Source organism: Triticum dicoccoides, chromosome 5A, assembly GCF_002162155.2.
Source record: "Triticum dicoccoides isolate Atlit2015 ecotype Zavitan chromosome 5A, WEW_v2.0, whole genome shotgun sequence".
Classification (NCBI taxonomy): domain Eukaryota; kingdom Viridiplantae; phylum Streptophyta; class Magnoliopsida; order Poales; family Poaceae; genus Triticum; species Triticum dicoccoides.
The window spans coordinates 675,255,295-675,265,842 of NC_041388.1; positions in this window are offsets into that span (position 1 = coordinate 675,255,295).

Genomic DNA, 10,548 nt, shown 5'->3' on the forward strand with positions numbered 1-10,548 from the left:
ACACCTCCCCTCCCACCTCAGATCCTCTCCCCACTCCTAGATCCAACTTGCCACGTAGAACGAGGAGATCACGGCCAAGATCTTCGGGACGCAGTGGTCGTCGTCGCGGACCGCTCCTCCGCCGACCCGCGCAAGTTCCCCGGTGCTAAGATTCCTCGAGGAGTTCGCGCGGCGGTTCGACCCTGTCGGGCTGGTCCGGTTCGGGACAGAGGTGGTGATCGGCTGCGTCAGCAGGGACGACAACGCGAGCTGGAGGGTGAGGCTCGCCTGTGCTGGCAGCGAGCTGGAGGAGGAGTCTTGATGTCGTGGTCGTCTACAGTGGGCACTTCGCCGAGCCGTGCGTGGCCGCCATCCCAGGTAATTACTCGGTCCGATCTATCCCCACTGATGGCTAGCACTAGCAGTAGGCAGTTAGCCAGTAGCTACTTTCGATCGATTCGATTCTTTTTGGCATCTTGCAAGGGAGGATGGATGGGTTGTTAGTAGCAAGGATCCACAGCAGGCAGGGGAAACATTATGATTAGTAGTTGGCCTCATCGATCAGATCTGAGTAGCTGGGCCACACTAAATTGTTTAAGCTCCACACTAAATTGTAGAAACTTGGCTGCAATAGTTTGTATTTTCAATGAAAGTTGGATGAAATGGTTTTGCAATGTTCACAAATGTGCAGTATTTAGGGACTAAATTGGATGAGTGCGGGGATATTTATTCTCCCGTTGCAACGCACGAGCATGTTTCCTAGTAATATGTATGTCTTAACAGTTTCCAGCAGTTGTGTTCTTGGTGTATAGTTAGGTGCAATCTTCTGCCCTGAAATCATCACGAAATGCCTTTGCTGGAGCTCACATATGGCCTTGTTTGTCCTGCAGGTTAGTGAGCAGCATCAGGAGGAGGAGCTCAAATAGGCCACCACGACGCACCACCACGGCAGCAGGTAGCACGTCCATCTCCTATAGCAATTTGGACAGGTTTATGGGGTTTGGTACATGCAAAGGGTTGTGGCATTGTCATTTCTAAGCCCTGTAATAGGATTGGACACAACTGAAGTGTTTATCAATTTTGGTAGGTGGGTGGCATCTGGTACATGTAATGGGTTTGCCGCCAATATCATTTCTGAGTTTCCGGTTGCCGTGACAACAGCTGCTACCGCATACTTGCCGTTGATGGGAGTCATTTTTGTTGACTCATTTGGATTTCAATGCAACCCATGTCAGTTGATCTATCAAATCCTATTTCCTTTTGTGACGCCCCCGATTTAATCGTACACTAATCATACACGCAAACGTGTACGATCAAGATCAGGGACTCACGGGAAGATATCACAACACAACTCTACAAATAAAATAAGTCATACAAGCATCATATTACAAGCCAGGGGCCTCGAAGGCTCGAATACAAGAGCTTGATCATAGACGAGTCAGCGGAAGCAACAATATCTGAGTACAGACATAAGTTAAACAAGTTTGCCTTAAGAAGGCTAGCACAAACTGGGATACAGATCGAAAGAGGCGCAGGCCTCGTGCCTGGGATCCTCCTAACTACTCCCGGTCGCCGTCAGCGGGCTGCACGTAGAAGTAGGCACCTCCCGAGTAGTAGTAGTCGTCGACGGTAGCGTCTGGCTCCTGGACTCCAGCATCTGGTTGCGACAACCAGAAAGAAAGGAAAGGGGGAAAAAGGGGGAGAAAGCAACCATGAGTACTCATCCAAAGTACTCGCAAGCAAGGAGCTACACTACATATGCATGGGTATCAAATGGAATAAGGGTATCATATGTGGACTGAACTGCAGAATGCCAGAATAAGAGGGGGATAACTAATCCTATCAAAGACTACGCTTCTGGCCACCTCCATCTTGCAGCATGTAGAAGAGAGTAGACTGAAGTCCTCCAAGTAGCATCGCATAGCATAACCCTAACCGATGATCCTCCCCTCGTCGCCCTGTGAGAGAGCGATCACCGGTTGTATCTGGCACTTGGAAGGGTGTGTTTTATTAAGTATCCGGTTCTAGTTGTCATAAGGTCAAGGTACAACTCCAAGTCGTCTTGTTACCGAAGATCACGGCTATTCGAATAGATTAACTTCCCTACAGGGGTGCACCACATATCCCAACACGCTCGATCCCATTTGGTCGGACACACTTTCCTGGGTCATGCCTGGCCTCGGAAGATCAACACGTCGCAGCCCTACCTAGGCACAACAGAGAGGTCAGCATGCCGATCTAAATCCTATGGCGCAGGGGTCTGGGCCCATCGCCCATTGCACACCTGCACGTTGCGTACGCGGCCGGAAGCAGAACTAGCCCCCTTAATACAAGAGCACGCTTACGGTCCAATCCGGCGCGCGCCACTCAGTCACAAACGTCACGAAGGCTTCGGCTGATACCACGACGTCGAGTGCCCATAACTGTCCCCGCGTAGATGGTTAGTACGTATAGGCCAGTAGCCAGACTCAGATCAAATACCAAGATCTCGTTAAGCGTGTTATTTTGAAATAACCGCGAACGCCGACCAGGGCCAGGCCCACCTCTCTCCTAGGTGGTCTCAACCTGCCCTGTCGCTTTGCCACAAAGATCCACACAGAGGGCCGTTGGGAAAGTATGTCCTTCCAGCCCCCAATTCGTGAATCAACTGCGGGTACTCCTCGAGCGAACCCGACTTTGGTCATCACATGTATCATGTATAAAGTATATAGTATATACTCGTGATCACCTCCCGAGTGATCACGGCCCAGTAGTATAGCATGGCAGACGGACAAGAGTGTAGGGCCACTGATGGAACACTAGCATCCTATACTAAGCAGTAGGATAGCAGGTAAGGTAACAACAGTAGTAGCAAGGATAGGCTATGCAGCAGTATAGGATTAACTGAAAGTAGTAACATGCTACACTACTCTAATGCAAGCAGTATAGAGAAGAGTAGGCGATATCTGGTGATCAAGGGGGGGAACCTTGCCTGGTTGCTCTGGCAAGAAGGACGTGTTGTCAACACCGTAGTCGAACTGGGGTCGTCGGCAGTCTCGGGGTCTACTGGAAAGAAGTAACGGAGGGGGAACACAATAAATAACAGAGCAATCAAAGCATCACAAAGCATAACGAGGTAATACGCGGTGGTAGGTATGCCCTAACGCGGTATTAGGTGATACCGGTGAAAGGGGGAAACATCCGGAAAAGTATCCCCGGGGTTTCGCGTTTTCGGACAGATGAACCGTAGGGGAAAAGTTGCGTGTTCGCTATGCTAGGGACATGTGGCGGATGAACGGACTTCGTATTCAGATTCGTCTCGTCGTTCTGAGAAACTTTGATGTACATAGTTTTTCCATCCGAGCTACGGATTATTTTATATTAATTTCCAAAGTTTTATTCATTTTCTAAATTTAATTTAGTTCACAAAAAATGTGAATTGCTAGGTGCACCCAGCTCTGGGTACACATAAGTGTACCAGAGGGGCTGACATGTGGGTCCAAGGGGTCCCAGTTGTCCAGTCAAACTTTGACTGGTCAACAGGGGGTGGGGCTCCCTTGTCATGCACTGTTTTACTATAACCTAACAGATTAAAAAGACTAATTAGGCTATTAGGTTAACTAACACATGTTAATTAACTTAATTAGCAACTAAACATGATTAATTAAGTTAATTATTTAGTTAATCAATTAATTAATTTTATTATTAATTTATTAAATTTTTTATTTTGATTTTTTTGTTCTAAAGGCCAGGGCGCTGGGTCCCAGCAGTCAGTGGCCCGAAGGGAGCCAAAGCGGGCACGGGGCTACGGGCGCTGGGCGCCAGTGGGTGCAGTTGCGGGCGCAACCGAGCCAGTGGCAGAGCGCCGGTACGCCACATGCGGAGGAGGCGACCGGAAGGCAACGATGCGCGGGACAGGGGTGGCCAGCGGTAGGAGCGGGGCGCGGCCACCACAGGAGGGCAGAGAGGGAGCACGAGGCGTGCTCACGTTCGTTGTAGCGAAAAGGGCGGCGTGGCTCGATGGTGTCCGGCGAGGAGGAGGATGGGGACGAGCGACGTAGTCGGGGAGGCGGCACCAACGATGACGGGTGGCGGGATGGCTCCGGCGGGGTGGTCCGGCGTCGGCGCAGGGCGTCAGGGGCGTCGATTGCCCCCGACCGAATCCACGCAAGAGGGAGGTTGTGGAGGTGGGTGACGACGGATGTGGACGAAGGAGAACGACGCGGGTGTCCCGCGGGTGGAGCCGATGGTGCTCCATGGTGGCTCCGATGGCCGATGCGGTGCGGGCCGCCGGCGACGAGGTAGTTGGGTAGGGGCGACGGGAAGGCGCAAAGGAAGGGGAGGAGGACGAGGACGCGAGGCAGATGGCGACGGGGACGGCTCCGGTGAACGGCGGGGTGGCGTCGAGCAGTGGGGATCGGCTCGGTGTCGATCCAGATCCAGGTAGGGGGCGGTGCTCGGCGCCGGTGGCGGCCTCTGGGGAGCGGCGGTGAGGCAGCGTCCTATCCCGACCCCGATTGGATCAGGGGAGAGGGAGAGTGGGTGCGTGGGGTGTGGGGCGACTCGGGAAGTGAGTTAGGGTTAGGTGGGTTGGGGAGGCCATATGGCCAGGGGAGTTGGTGGGCCGGCCGGTTGGCCAGCTGGGCCTCACGGCCCAGCGATGGGGGGGGATGAGCTGGTCTTTTGCTTTTCTCCTTTTTTCTATTTTGTTTTCTGTTTTTATCTTTTCTTTTATTTATTTTATCGTACTGTTTTATTTCTAGTTTCTTTTATTTTTAGTTTTATAAAAATTACAACTAGTACCTAAACTTGTATTCATAAACAATCTACTGTTAGATTAAATCTTAACCCACAATAAAATAGTTTTAATTCTTTTTATAAAATTCAATAGGCATCTGTTTAATTGTTTTCACTACTGTTTTAATTATTTTAGAGCCCTTAAACATTTTATCAAGGTTTGGTTTCTCCACCACAATTATCTATGCAATATTTGCCCCAAACATTTTTCTTTCAATGTTTGAAAACTTTTATTGTATGCCCTATTTGGAATTTGAATTTTGAATCAGTTTTTTTTGAACTAACGAGGGATTAGCAACAGTAACTGAGGTGACGTGGCATTATTAGCGGAGGTTCACTGCAGCTTAATTATCCGGGCGTCACACCTTTATACTAAATCTTGCAATTCTTGGTTGTGGCTTCTGTTTTTTCCCTTGGTACCCACTCACAGCTGCCTTCTATCTGTGCTTCTCTTCTCAGGATGATGGTATTGTGGCACATGGTGCAGGAGCTGAGCCTGGGCATGAGGAGCAACGGCTACGTGTGGGTCCTCGACCTGCTCGGCCTCAACCTGCAGACATTCGCCAAGGTTCCCCTCAAGTCCCACATGGTGGCTGAAATTGGGGAGGTAATATTTGTTCATGACCCATCTTTCTACTGAACAGTAGGTGATCTTACTAAACACCTAGCCCACCTTGCCTAGTATGCTTGTATCTGCTACATGTTGTTTTCATCTTGATAGCTAGCAGCCTAGCGCCATGAACTTTGATTATGAAATCTCTATATGCTGTAAAATTAATTGGGTCAGTCTCAAATTTGTTGTGAATTGTAAGATGTTTTGAGTAAATGTTTTTTTGCCTTCTCGCGTGTAGACGGTCAGGCGAGATAGCAAGGAGAGGTTCAGTCTATTGGAGTAGGATGGCGAGCGGCTGATTCGGGTTAACCAGGTGCACACTGTGGCAGTATGATTTCTGCCTGACCCTCCAGACCGTGGAGAAGCGGCCGCTGGAGGGGGACGTGGGCATTCTTTCAGTCTTGTATTTTTAGGAAGCATTTTAAAACGACGGATCATGCAGCCCCCACATAATACTCATGTAGCCCCCACATAATGTTGTCTAACAAATTGCTTTGTTAATATACTGTTCTTCCTTGCGTAATGTTCCTGTTGCCGATAATAGGGCCTTTAGATAGCAAGTTATTTTCCTAGTGGTTACTTATGCTTATTGTGTATCACATCAAAAGAGAAAATGGACAATGAGCTTGTTTAATCTTTTCTATGCTTATGTATACTTGATTAGGGCATTCCTATTTCCTGTGATCTTTCCTATCATTTGCTAGTGTGATGCTTGAAGATGGAATTTTTTTTAAAACCCAAACTGGTGTGTGCTGTCATGCATCTCCAGATTATTGGTTTAGTGTACCATAGATATGTGTGATCATTTTGTCTAACTATCTTCCTTGTGTACATGTTAATTATTATTAGCTTCAAAATCTGATCGATGGCTTCTTGCAATAACAATAAGCATGATAATTTTTTGGTAGTTTCTATGCCACTTTTCTACTCTGATATTTTCTTGTGTGCTATACCAGAATTTATAATTTCCTGAGCAATGCACATGGAAGATATCTGGAGCGGTCAAGAGGATGAGCTGATTTTTGAAAAAAAGTTTGAAGAGGTATCTACTGCCCTTTTGTTTTGGTGCTCATTCTTCTTAAACTGCTGATGCTTGAGGTGGTATTAGTGTTGTTGAACTGATAGCCTTGCTATGAGCTGTTGATGTGAACCTGCAATGCAGGATGTACTGCTGGTGCATGTCCTTGTGGTACTATGAGATTTATTGGTTGTTTGGAGATGTATTGATATTGTGCCATGTATTTTATTATCTATATGATTACACATCAGTTTTACTATCAAAATATGAACTCTAGCAGTCACTATATTGGGTCGCTCTTTGGGTCACTTCTGGATGGTCTTGGTTAGAGTCTCGTTTAGAGTCTGGGTTGGCAAACATGAATAGTTTTACTTATTCTGTCTTCTATGAAAAGCACCTATCGTATGTCTCAGAGACAAACTTGTAAATCATGCTTTCGATAACATCATGCTCTGACACCTTGCTCTTTCCGAGCTTTTCCTGAGATGTGTACGTATGTGTCCTGCATAATAAGTGCTTGTTCATGTTTGGTTTTCTCTAAACTTTGTTTGTATGATTGAGGGAAAATTTACTTGGTTCTTTTCTCTAAACTGTGCTTGGTACATTCGTTTTTATGATCTAAAATTGCCTTCCTGTGATGATGCAGGTGCCCAGTTTGTGCTCGCTACCAAAGGAGCTCCATGTTGAAGAAGATTGAAGACACTTGTAGAGCTACAGGGTTAACACCAGGGCACCGTATCACGTCTAGAGCTTGTAGAGCTTGTATATGTTAGAGCTTATTATGTGTAGAGCTTGTAAAGTATATGTTATTTGTATAATAGGAGCTCTGTACTGAATCTGGCTGATAATATTTGGAGTATTATGTGTGTGTTTTGTTTGTGCCAATTTAAATACTGGTTATTTATTTACTGTTAAATTGAAATATGAAGAATATGAACTTGCTAGCTGGGACCCACATACCGGAACCTGACATTTGGGACCCATTTGACTAGTGGACCTTTTTTATATTACAAAAAAACTAAAACTTTCTAGCATAAAAGGCCATGGCCCAAAAATGAGAAGGCTTAATTGTTGGGCTTGGCCCATCCAGCTAGCCAAAATTAATATGAGAAAAAACACTAATAGGCTGAATTAATGGGCTAGGCCCATGTAGAATACCAAATTGGACCGGGCTGAATCTTGTGCCACATCAGCTTGCCACGCTGGATGCCTACGTGGCCTGGGGAGGTTGCTAGTGACCAAAACAAAACAATAGGCATATTTTGGTCGTAAATGTCTACGACCTTCTTAATTTCAGTTTACGACCGCCAGCTTTTGACCTTCTGTTTTTGGTCACAAATAGGTCGCAAATGAAAAACAATGACCTTTTAGTGACCAATAGTCAAGGTCACAAGTTGACATATTTCTTGTAGTGCGTAGCAGCCATGTAAAACTTGCAACAACAAAGTAGAGGATGTCTAACTTGTTTTTGCAGGGCATGTTGTGGTGTGATATGGTCAAGATGTGATTATATAAATTGTTGTATGAGATGATCATGTTTTGTAACGCAGTTATTGGCAACTGGCAGGAGCCATATGGTTGTCTCTTTATTGTATGAAATGCAACCGCCATGTAATTGCTTTACTTCATCACAAAGCGGTAGCGATAGTCGTGGAAGCAATAGTTGGCGAGACGACAACGATGCTTCGATGGAGATAAAGGTGTCAAGCCGGTGATGATGGTGATCATGAAGGTGCTTTGGAGATGGAGATCAAAAGGCACAAGATGATGATGGCCATATCATATCACTTATTTGATTGCATGTGATGTTTATACTTTATGCATCTTATTTTGCTTAGTTCGGCGGTAGCATTATAAGATGATCTCTCACTAAATTTCAAGGTACAAGTGTTCTCCCTGAGTATGCACCGTTGCTACAGTTCATTGTGCCGAGACACCACGTGATGATCGGGTGTGATAAGATCTACGTTCACAAACAATGGGTGAAAGCCAGTTTTGCACACGCAGAATACTTGGGTTAAACTTGACAAGCCTAGCATATGCAGATATGGCCTCGGAACACTGAGTCCGAAAGGTCGAGCGTGAATAATATAGTAGATATGATCAACATAGTGATGTTAACCATTGAAAACTACTACATCTCACGGGATGATCGGACATGGTTTAGTTGATATGGATCACGTGATCACTTAGATGATTAGAGGGATGTCTATCTAAGTGTGAGTTCTTAAGTAACATGATTAATTGAACTTTAATTTATCATGAACTTAGCCCTGATAGTATTTGCATATCTATGTTGTAGATCAATTGCTCGCGTATAGCTTCCCCGTTTTATTTGTGATATGTTCCTAGAGAAAACTATGTTGAAAGATGTTAGTAGCAATGATGCAGACTAGCTCCGTGATCTGAGGATTATCCTCATTGCTGCACAGAAGAATTATGTCCTTGATGCATAGCTAGGTGACAGACCTATTGCAGGAGCAGATGCAGACATTATGAATGTTTGGAAAGCTCGGAATGATGACTACTTGATAGTTTAGTGCGCCATGCTTTACGGCTTAGAACCGGGACTTCAAAAACAGTTTTGAACGCCATGGAGCATATAAGATGTTCCAAGAGTTGAAATTGGTATTTCAGACTCATGCCCGAGTCGAGAGGTATGAGACCTCTAAGAAGTACTTTGCCTACAAGATGGAGGAGAATAGCTCAACCAGTGAGCATGTGCTCAGAATGTCTGAGTACTACAATTGCTTGAATCAAGTGGGAGTTAATCTTCCAGAAAAGATAGCAATTGACAGAGTTCTCTAGTCACTGTCACCAAGTTACTAGAACTTCGTGATAAACTATAATATGCAAGGGATGACGAAAATGATTCCTGAGCTCTTCGTGATGCTGAAATTGACGAAGGTAGAAATGAATAAAAACATCAAATCTTGATGGTTGACAAGACCACTAGTTTCAAGTAAAAGGGCAAGGGAAAGAAAGGGAACTTCAAGGAGAATAGCAAGCAAGTTGCCACTCCCATGAAGAAGCCCAAAGCTACACCTAAGCCTAAAACTAAGTGCTTCTACTTCAAAGGGAATGGTCACTGGGAGCGAAACTACCCCAAATACTTGGCGGATAAGAAGGATGGCAAAGTGAACAAAAGTATATTTGATATACATGTTATTGATGTGTACTTTACTAGTGTTCATAGTAACCCCAGGGTATTTGATACCGGTTCAGTTGCTAAGATTAGTAACTTGAAATAGGAGTTGCAAAATGAACAGAGACTAGTTAAGGGCAAGGTGACGATGTGTGTTGGAAATGATTCCAAAGTTGATAAGATCACCATCTCCACTCCTTTTACCTTCGGGATTAGTGTTGAACCTAAAATAAATGTTATTTGGTGTTTGCGTTGAGCATGAATATGATTGGAACATGTTTATTGCAATACGGTTATTCATTTAAGTCAAAGAATAATTGTTGTTCTATTTACATGAATAAAACCTTCTATGGTCATACACTTAATATAAATGGTTTGTTGAATCTCGATCGTAGTGATACACATATTCATAATATTGATGCCAAAAGATGCAAAGTTGATAATGATAGTGCAACATACTTGTGGCACTGCCGTTTAGGTCATATTGGTGTAAAGCGCATGAAGAAACTCCATGTTGATGGACTTTTGGAATCACTTGATGCTTGCGAACCATGCCTCATGGGCAAGATGACTAAGACTCTGTTCTTGAGAACAATGGAGCGAGCAACAGACTTGTTGGAAATAATACATACTGATGTGTGCGGTCCAATGAGTGTTGAGGCTCGCGGTGGGTATCATTATTTTTTGACCTTCACAGATAATTTGAGCAGATATAGGTATATCTACTTAATGAAATACAAGTCTGAAACGTTTGAAAAGTTCAAAGAATTTCAGAGTGAAGTGGAGAATCATCGTAACAAGAAAATAAAGTTTCTACGATCTGATCACGGAGACGAAATATTTGAGTTGCAAGTTTGGCCTTCAGTTGAAACAATGTTGAATAGTTTCACAACTCACGCCACTATAAAACCATAGCGTAATGGTGTGTCCGAACGTCGTAACCATACTTTATCAGATATGGTGCAATCTATGATGTCTCTTACCGATTTACCACTATCATTTTGGGGTTATGCATTA